Source organism: Limulus polyphemus, unplaced genomic scaffold, assembly GCF_000517525.1.
Source record: "Limulus polyphemus unplaced genomic scaffold, Limulus_polyphemus-2.1.2 Scaffold1677, whole genome shotgun sequence".
Lineage (NCBI taxonomy): Eukaryota > Metazoa > Arthropoda > Merostomata > Xiphosura > Limulidae > Limulus > Limulus polyphemus.
This window is the reverse complement of record NW_013667287.1, coordinates 17,861-28,970: the sequence shown is the minus strand read 5'-3', so window position 1 is coordinate 28,970 and position 11,110 is coordinate 17,861. Positions and strand designations below refer to the sequence as shown.

General features: G+C 34.9%; 1 long non-coding RNA gene across 1 annotated transcript in view; it reads right to left on the bottom strand.

Moving 5' to 3' along the window:
* Positions 1-1,282: 1,282 nt before the first annotated feature.
* Positions 1,283-11,110, bottom strand: part of LOC111087046 — a 13,024-nt gene continuing 3,196 nt past the window's right edge. Inside the window, exons 2-3 of the long non-coding RNA XR_002611767.1 lie at positions 2,992-3,002; positions 1,283-1,296 (exon numbers count right to left, since the gene is read on the bottom strand). This is a non-coding gene — a long non-coding RNA (uncharacterized LOC111087046). The remainder of the gene's footprint in view (positions 1,297-2,991; positions 3,003-11,110) is intronic.

Genomic DNA, 11,110 nt, shown 5'->3' with positions numbered 1-11,110 from the left:
TAATACCAGCAAACGGAAAAAGAAATTTAGGATTCAGAAAAAATGGGGACAACATCCCTGGGCACGTGCCTGATATTTAGATAATATGGGGGCCATAGTGTGTATGCAGCCTTTCCTATTTGCGAGTATACTGCAGCCCGCTGGCTTATTGATGCTTACCCAGAGTCTGATTGATTATTTTGGCTTGACCACAATTTACTGGCCCTTTTTATTGGATAACCAATATGTCAATTGTACAAAGATTATTTTTATAACACTACTACTACTACTACTATTACTGTTAGCCTACCGCCACTGCTACCACTACTTCCACTACTAGTACTACTACTAAATTATTAGTATATAATATTTTTTGTCTTATTGTTTGTTTTTTCCTTTTTTCAGATATAAAAGTATAAATTATAAACCATCTCTCCAAAATGTATTCTCACAAATCAAGAGCCCTGAAAAGAAAAGAAAGAACGAGTGGAAAATGAAAAAAGGGGTCAACAAACGCTCTTTCAATTTGGATTAAGTGCGGCTTCAAAAGAATTTTCATTGAACTCACCTATAGAATTGGAGCAAGAATAAACTGTTGGAAACCTCATCCCCAAACAAGGAACAGTTGACTTGGGTAATCATGCACAGGATTTTCATGAAGAGGAGATTCAGAAAATGAAAATGGAACACAGAAAGAAACCGACATACAGGCGTATGTGGCAATGAATTTGGAAGACGAGAGGAGTAATCATAATGTAGGCCTTGACATTGGATGTATCATAACCGAGTTTCCATCTCAAAATGAAATAGAAAAGTATGTTACCAATGGTCATATCCCTCTGCCTAAAACATTCCCTAAAGACACCTGCAATCATGTATTCCCAGAAAGCATACTGAAATTTCAAAGTACCAATGGAGAACTACATGTCTGAAGTCAACAGAAACAAGCATTATATTGCTTTCCATGTCGATTATTTTGGCATAAGACAGTCAAGACTAGCACTTCTGCGTCTATGTCTGCACTGGTATCTGCTGAAGGCTGGGATGCTAATTGGAAGTGGCGGAAACTTTTATACAGGATCCCAAAACATGAAAAAGGCAATAGACACAGATAATGTTACCTAGCTTGGCGGGAACTAGAAAGGCGCCTGCTGTCTGAGACAGGAGTTGACACCATCTTAGAAGCGTCAATCAAAACTGAAGCTGTGAAATGGTACAATATTTTAAAGCGCATCATCGATGTTGTACTCTTCTTGTGAGAATGTGGTCTGGCATTTACTGGTTCATCTATTGAATTGGTGATTCAAAGAATGGAAACTTCTTAGGACTCATTGAACTGCTCTCCAGGTGGGACCTCATACTTCAGGAACATGTGCTAAGTGTAGAGGAGTGAGCAGCTTCAAGTTCATTATCTGTCCCCTGACTCACAAAATGAATTTATTGCAGAATGCTCGAATCTTGTGAAATAACACATTTTGCTTGAGAGGCAGTCTGCAAAGTACTTTGCAGTAATAGTAGATGCCACTCCAGATTCCTCCCATATTGAACAAACAACATTTCTTTTGAGATACGTACTTTTAAAGGAAACGCAGTATGAGATTCAAGAAAGACTTCTCAAGTTTGCAGATTGTAGCAACAAAAGAGTGGAAGAAATTGTTCAGTTGATTACTGATACATTGAAAGAACACGCTATTCCTCTCAGTGACTGTAGAGTTCTAGCCTATGATAATGCGGCAAATAAGGCTGGAAAATACAACGGCGTACAAGCAAAATTACAAGAACAATGCTCAACAGCAATTTTTTCACCTTGCGGTTGTCACACACTCAACTTATGTGAAAATGATGATGCTGAATGCACACGTGAAGCAATAACCTTTTCGGAATAATTCAAACTGTGTACCACTTGTTCAATTCCAGTCCTAAGCGGTGGGAATTACTACAAAACCGTATTGGTCGTTCTCTTAATCGTATGTCTGAAACAAGATGGTTAGATCGTGTTGAATGTGTAAAGTCTTTTGCACCTCACTTGCCTGGCATTAAATTAGCACTGGAAGACTTCCTAGAACTAAATTTGAAGGCCAAAACAAGAAATGAAGTACATGGAATTTTATTATATGTGATATCTTTTGCCTGTGTGTTAATGTCAGCTGTGTGGTACAAAATATTAGCTGCCATAGATAATTCCATCAAGACCATCCAACATAGAGATGCCACACTGGATGTTGAAGTAACGATAATAGAAACTCTCCTCACAGATCTGACAATACTTCGAAACAACTGGAAATGCATGTGGAATGAAGCCAAAGTGGTTGCGTCAAGCCTAAAGATCAAAATAGAACTACCCTTCAGATGTGGTGGAGTTAGGAGCAAGAGGGCAAGGTCACATGATGACAGCACACCTGATGTTAACTTGGAAGAAATGAATGACACAGATGATACGCCAGAAGAGACCTACTTCAGAAAGTGTGTGTGTTACGTTTTGGTAGACAATTTTATAACAGGATTAACTGTCTGCTTCAATGCTGTTAAGCAATTGGCTGAAAAATTTATTTATTGTGGAAATATCTCACCATGTCTGAAAGTGATGTGGAGAGAAACGCTTTATCTTTATCAGAGCAATATCCTGCTGACTTTAACGGTGATGATTTTGGAAAAGAAATGCAACATTTACCCTCAGGACATAAAGCAAATTTTGGAAATGCACAGTTAAAGCCATTAGATCTGCTGAACGTGTTAACCGAGTACAGACTTGGTGACCTGTTTCCAAATGTTTGTTTTAGCTTAAAAATACTATTAACAATTCCAGCAACAGTAGCTTCTGCAGAGAGGTCATTTAGAAAACTCAAGCTGATTAAGAATTATTGAAGGTCCACAATGTCTTGTGAATTTGGCCAGGCTAAGTATTGAATCAAACATTGCCAGAACAATTACTTTTCATGCTGTGATTCAACATTTTTCACAAAAAAAGGCCAGGAAAGCTATTTTTGTAAAATAAATACTAAGCCTATGTACCTTTTTTTTTACTTTTTACTAATAATTATGTCTTCTGATCTGCATTGTAATGTAAAAGGATGTTTCAATGTGCTTTCTTCTCTCTGATCTTCTTTTATTTTATTTATATTTATCATGGAAGGAGTATAGAAGCATAAGGTCTTTAATGCAGAAAATCAACAGAGCACTCCATTCCACCTCTCTCTCTCTCTCTCATCTTGCATACCCTTTTTGGCTTTACAGCTCATGCCATAAAACCGTAGTGGATAAAAACAGGATGATTAATGGAGAAGGGAAGGGGGCCCGAAAGAAACTTTGTACCACCTGATAAAATTTCTTTCAGAGGCCCTGCTTTGTATAACTTTGCTCAAATATTCTTGAACAAACAAACAAAGATAATTTTCAGAACCAAACCCTGAAAGTATAGTTTTCACTGCCAAACAGCCACGTTATAAGTTCATGAACTGTTATGGTTTGGTATGAAACTAGCCCTTAAATGAAAGAGCGTGTTTTGTTTTGTTTTCAATTTTAGCTTATACCAATGGATTTAATAAATAATCTATTTATTTAATTATATTAGCAATAAGAAAAATGAAGAAATAAATGTTCTACTGTTGTTTTACCGAGTATATAACTACCTGCAAGACTTTGACAATAAGTTCACACCTGAAATGTTAGATTTTATATTAAACTAAGAATGTGGAGTTGAATAATTATCTACAACATAAATGCGTACTCACTGACAATTGAAAATAGTGTACAAAAATTTTGAATGTATTTATCGTGCCAAATAATTCCGGTTTTTTATGTATTACAGTGAGTGTTTGTATATAGAGAACATCTTTCGTTTATGTTCTTTTATATGATTCATGGTGTTTAAAGAAAGTCCCTCTCGTGAAGTTCACTAAACTTTAACAGCAGAGGCACCACGTTAAAATATCTAGAAGGAGATTTAATTGCTAAATTCTGCTGTATCACAGCAGGAATTAAATGTAATACAAACTCCAAACTAAAGCGACACAGAAGTAGTTTAGATAGCATGCAGAGTATGCTAATGTAGTATACTGTGTTCGTAGAGAGAGAGAGAGAAGACATAATGCAGTTCATTCAGACACTAGTTCACATGCTGCGATATGACGACGACACGTCCGAACCTAATAGATCAGCGAAAAGGCCAAGGTGCGAGCTTACTCTCCAGGTGAAGCCTAGTGTAACAAGACTGTTGTTCAATAAAATTAAGTTTTTGTTCCTGCTTCCAAATATATATAAGGGAGATTCATAGAATAAAAGCAATAGTGGATGATGAAAGCGAATAAACCAGACACAATAAATGCTGTTTTTACGCACGCAGAATTTTTGAGAGTCTAACTTTACTGTTGATAGTAGCCATACTCAATATTAAAATAAAATGTTATGAACTGTGACAATGTAAAGGCAACCCTATCAGATGTTCATTTACGAGAATACGCTCAATGACCTATCATTCGCATTTCAAATCGTAGGACAAGTGCTTATGTTACATAAAACATGATTGCCATTATTTTATAACAATAACAATGATTTTTGGTTTATAATAACTAAAATATTACAAACTTTTATCAACTTTCAATTATTGCATACAACAACATCGTTATAGATTATATGAAAAAGTTAAAACTGACATTGAGCAGGAATTTAACCTATGGTCGTGCTTATGGGGAGGATGGTCAAGTTAGTTAAGAAACCCGAGTCTCTATTTCATTGATTTAAGTGTAAATTGTAAATCGATTAGCATCATGTTGTTGAAAAATGCAGGTTTTGCCATCATAGGATTAAAACCGCGTCGTTTTTAGACCTTTATTTTTAAGAATACCGATTCGAAGTTAAAACAGGAGGGAATCCGCAATAGCCGCGACACTTGAAATTATTTTAGGCAGGATTAGAGTAAATTAATCTATTCAGTAGCTAAATACATCACTTTAATTTTTAAAAATTTTTGAGTTTATTTCCTAACAGCAAGTGCAACTTGTTCTCGCATTTTTATTTTAATAATTATTAGCAGGTATGGCCTGACATAGCCAGACGGTTAGACGCTCGACTCATAATCTGCGGGTTCGAATCTCCGTTACAAGAAGTATACTCGCCCTTCCAGCCGTGGGGACGTTATTATGTGACGGTCAATCCCATTATTCGTTGGTAAAAGAGTAGCCCAAGAGTTGGCGTTGGGTGGTGATGACTAGGTGCCTTCCCTCTAGTCTTTCATATCTAAATTAGAGACGGCTAGCGCAGATAGCTCTCATATAGTTTTACGCGAACTTCAAACCAAATTAGCAGGTATCTAATTCTAAGAAAATTTATGGTTTCTGAATAAATACAACATGTTTCCATTTTTCTTGCAATTAAATTAAAGTTATAACGTTTAAGATTTAAATGAGAAAGTCTTTAAAGTTGGAAAAGTATTGATATCTGAAATATGAGTGAAACCACAAAATGCCTTCCTTTTGATATCTTGACTATTAATAGAAAGCCAAAGTTCTAAAACTTAACAAAGTAATAAAAGCCTTCAAGTTAGACTTTTAAATATCTAAATAACACCATGGATGATATTTTACTTAGATCCCCTCAGTACTTACGAAAACAAATGGTAATGTTTGAGACTTAAAAAAATATAGAAAGTTTCCTGTAGACCCTTCAGATAAATTATCGTTTAAGAATGCAATCAAAACACGAAATTGTTATGTGAGATTCTTCACTTCTTTGTATGTTAAATATCTGTTAAGATGCGTCAGTGAACTTAACAACGCCACCTGTTTGTGAATAATGTTTTGATACGGATGACAAGTGATGATTAGTCCGAGTTTATATTTGCTTTCTCAGCACTTTTAACATTTTTTTTCATTACATTTTAAACTCCGCTTGAAGCTGTCTAACTTAAATTAGCTCTGCATTAAGAAATATACATTGTTTACATTAACATTCTCGAACAATATAGAAATAGCTTTATTACAGTATTTTATTTTTCTTTGTTTTTTTCAGATTTTCACACAAAGCTAAACAAAACCTAGCTGCGCTAGACGTCCCTAAATTTGAACTGATAAATTAAAGGGAAGGCAGCTAGTAAACAGCGCCCACCGCCAATTTTTGGACTACTCTAATCAAATCGTGAAGTTCGACTGTTAGTCGAAAGTATATAGCACATTTTGGAAGCAACGGAACTCGAACCCCGTGCCCTTAGATTCACAGTTTGACACGCTAAACACACATACAATAACTAAACTGATGACAGAGAATTTTGTATGGTTAGAATAACCCTATGATATATTTTTTGCTAGTTGTAATATCTGATTGATTTCGGGTTTTTATTTCTAGAATATGAAGCATGACAGTTTACATTACTCGACAAAACATATCATGTCTCGTTTATAATTGTAGTTCTAATTGGTGTCTTGCATCAGCCCAGGTATCGATCAACGGTAGTGGTAAACGTGCAAGTTGTGCAAAAAAGTACCGGTTGCTGTAAGCTTCAGACTTGCTGTTTTGATACTTTTTTATTATTGGCCTTGAGTTTTGGTTAACTGTTCACGTGGAGAAGCAGTTAAAAGACAATTTAATGATGAATTACATATTTACTTATGATGGTAGACTAATATACTTAAACCGAAATGGTTTTGATACGTGCTATAAGTTGTAAGATTTGATTTTAAACGTACAAATGCCCAGCTTATAAATGTTTAGAATGAGGAAAAGGTTTACGTGAATACTATTATTTGATTCTATAGGAGCGATCTTTCATGCTTAGGTTGTAATCGTGTCAAATTACTTTCCGAACCAGCATATACACATACTGTTTCTCTTAACACCAGCTACTCCAGTGCACGTGCAGTTAGCTCTTAAGCCCGTGATACTGACCCTACTGGTGTTTAATTCTTTTCTACAAAACCCCCACTTGTTCCACCACAATATTCAATTAAAGGGCTTTTAATATGGCACAATAATACGCTGTCAAACTAGTCTTCATTTCCAAGCAATTAAAATCGCTACGGTGTCGTTACAGTCACGTCTAATATTAGCTGATGGGGCCGAACTGACTCAAGAAAAGCAAGGGCGTCCTCGTTCGCATTGTTAGCGGTCTCCTGTAGCGGCAGTCTATCCCAGATATGACACTAGTATATTTCAAAAGGCAGCAACGCTCGGCTAAGTGAGCGACGTCGCGGTCCTGTCTCAAGCCCTTTACAATGGTGATTGATTGCATAAATCAGATCTGGGGACTACCATTGTCGAGCCAGTATTGGAGACTGGAATACTCGTGCAATCTTTTCGTGACGAGCAATAATACATATGCTGTGGATAAATCTTCGTAGAACTAATCCGTATTCATTTAACGATAAATGACGACGATGTTACATTGATCGGCCACCTGACCGTTGTACTGTTTGTGTGTGTATGTGCTATTTTTTTCAGATAGTTTGAATACAAAGAAAAAAGAGGAACCTTTCCAGGTTAACATTGGAATTACCGACTTGTTTGCAAACCGTTCTTCACCGGTGGGGTCCACATAGTGCACCATATTGAGTCATCTTATGTTTTTGCCTGTTACGTCATCCAGTAAAACAAAAAAAACCAACCCCAAAAAATGGATTAAACCACTCATTTTCTATATAAAATACGTAGAAAACAACCAACCCAAAAATGGATTAAACCACTCATTTTCTATATAAAATACGTAGAAAACAAAAAACAACCAACCCAAAAAATGGATTAAACCACTCATTTTCTATATAAAATACGTAGAAAACAAAAAAACAACCAACCCAAAAAATAGGATTAAACCACTCATATTCTATATAAAATACGTAGAAAACAAAAAACAACCAACCCAAAAAATGGATTAAACCACTCATTTTCTATATAAAATACGTAGAAAACAAAAAAACAACCAACCCAAAAAATGGATTAAACCACTCATTTTCTATATAAAACACCTAGAAAACACCAGCAGTAATTAGTGGACTTAATTGTGATATTGATAATATTTTTGTTTCATTTTCAAGTGATTCGTATATTATTACTGACCCTGTAATCCATAAGAGCATGGGCCCACAAACAACTTGGTGGATAATTTGTGTACAGAAATGTTTTTAACAATTGCTGAGATCTTTATGTGTCCAATCAGTAATTCTATGGTTAACCATAAATTTAAACATATGTAATTAATCAGAGTTATCAAATGTCTGTGCCTAGAATAAAATACGTAAAAGTATCCTTATTCATTCTCAAATGTGCAGATTATCGTTTTGTGATAAAAAAAAAACCTTGACTATCTAGTGAAAGTAACCCTTTTTACCAAGTTTTGCCCATTCAACATCGATCTCCGTATTATAAATTTTATGAACATTCAAAACTTCATTACCACAGTTTACTGACCTAATACAATGTTTGAAAATCAACGTTTAACTTTAGGTATATTTTATCTGCTATAGAAATCTTTTTACAAATATATATCAAATTTCTCTAATTACCAGTGTCCGAGTTAAACAAACGAACACTATCTATCGCTTAGCGACATCTGGTGATATGAAAAGGTGCCATACAAGAGAACAACACGTGTTTCATTCAGTATCAGTTACTGATCCTCGCGACAGATCGTTTTCTGTTGCTATCTTATCAGTATGTGACAGTCGCGCAGATGCAGAAGCCGTAGATCTTCGATAGCCTTTCATTTCTTGACATTTACTCTTGCTCTTTTCTTGTTTCTGCTTTAAGAACAGCCGCTCGGACACAAACCACACGACATTCGACTACAAAGGCTCACAGAACAATGCGATTTTAGTTAAGATACAATACCAGATAAGTCCAACACTCTCTACGTTAGAAAGATACATATGATACGTACGGTTCTCGGCAGATGGCCGTTTGGAATCAGGAAATACAAAACTGCTAGCAATTAAAGCCTTTATTTATTTATTGTTTGTTTACAATTGAACTACGATTGAATAGATTATGGTGTTTTTATTGAAGCTTTTCAAAATCATTAAGTAATAAAATATTGTCAATCGTCAAAAAAAACATCTCTTTCATATTGGCAGCAATCTTAACTATTAAAAATAATTTAATATTCTGGAGAATGAAGCAGAAGGTTATTTCTTGGGAGAGAGGCAGTAACGCCTTTGTAAAAATACTTCTTTATAGGGAGCAATATATTTCTAACATGTGCTTTGTATTTATATCGTGCTGTATAAATTCAAATAAAACTGGTTTTCTTTATTCTCAGGACATGAGTCACGAAAACAAAGACGACATCCTATCTGATCGTTGAGTATCTTGATTGCATTCAAACCGTTTTCACAATGATTTGGAGACAATTATTTGTTAGTCAGTTTGCTTACTTCAGAAAGAAGCCAAAGAAAATATCTTGACAGTATTTCAAACCGTTTTCACATTGATTAGAGGACAATTATTTGTTAGTGGGTTTCCAAAAAACTAAACAGAATATCTTGACAGCATTTCAATTATTTGAATGTGATTCACCAGTTAAACATAGCATACTTTAACAATGCGTATTCGAAATTGTTACATTTTCAAATGGTGTTTATTTAAAACTGTTATATTGTCGGTGTCCACTCCCCTAAAAATATTTACCCAATTATACTATTAATTAGTGAGTTTCACATTAAATCGGATATTGTTCACTTAAACATTTTTATGATAATCTCTATTACACATTCTTAAAATTAAAAGTGAAGAACAGGTGCAGTATATCACCCATGACGGATAATTTATTGTGTTAGGGAATATTTAGCCAAAGGCAAAATTAGGGGCGCAGAATTACTCTCGCGTGCAAGTAGTGGCATGTAGTAATACTCGACGTGTAACGCCCCTTTTGCATCGAATTATCTATAAAGCTTCCCTAATCTCTCCATATAATTATCAATATATTTTTCTAAGTTGATATATGGCCGAATATAAAAACAAATAGGTTCTTCATATCTCTTCCTATTTATTTAAAAAATGTGTTATTTACACATTTTAGTATTATCTTGTGCAAGCCTGTGAGTTAAGTCACATGACATATGTTTGTGGCGCCTTGTTGAATGGAAATGAATAGCAGGATCACGCCGATAATGGCCTCTCGACAAGTACAATTAACCGCAAAGCATACAATAAATTCACCATTTTCAACTGAAGTGAAGTACTTGAATAAAGAATGTAGGACACGCTACTTAGAAGAGATTTCTTTGCTGGGAACAGATGACCCATATTTGTTCCCTAAAGCAATGTTTAATGGGTTAAAAGACGTGACAGTACCTAGGACTAACATACCGGATTTACGGCACTCAAACATTTATAATTGTCTAATAAATTCGACAACAGCTTTCATTTGACAGATTTTGAAGACGTATAAAGGACTAGACGCCTATGAATACTTAATAGCTGGTTTTGTCAAGAAGCTCAGTTTATATTAATTTGACAGTCGGGACGAAAAATACTTCATTATAAATACAAGTACAACTAAGTCAAATTTCGCTAGTCCTAGTTGAGTATTATTTTTCAATAGACTCAATAATAGTTGACACATACAGCTATTGCGTGTTCTTCTACAACTACTTCTACTATTAGGGTTAATTTCTATAGAGTATCATTACAAACCGATTTATTACTTCAAAATTGACTGTCATATACTACTGCCAAAACAAGACCAATCCAAATTCTTATCACATGAAATTCTGACACTTGATCCATATAATATTAACATTGTAAACGCATAAGTCTCAAAGTTGTTCGAAAACAACAACTCCATGTACTCCAGAAGAAAACAGCTGTCGAAAATACACACTTGAAAATAAGAAGAAAAAGTTTTGTGATTATTCATATTGTTACGTCTCTGTTCGTTTGTTAATTTCCCGTAAAAATTCTTTCCAAATAACTTCAGCGATACAAGTCCTTTCTTAAATAAAACTAGTTTATTCTTTCTCAATACAGCTTTACAATACACTTAATTTCCACAGTCACTTTAACTTTAACACACGCTATAATTCACAACGATTCACGCACTTTACTTACGGTCACTACCGCTCCCTTGACTCAATTATCTGTCTCTGTATCTCGCTTTATTTGCCGGGCTTATATACAATAAAAGAGGGCGCCTAGAAAAGACTAGAGT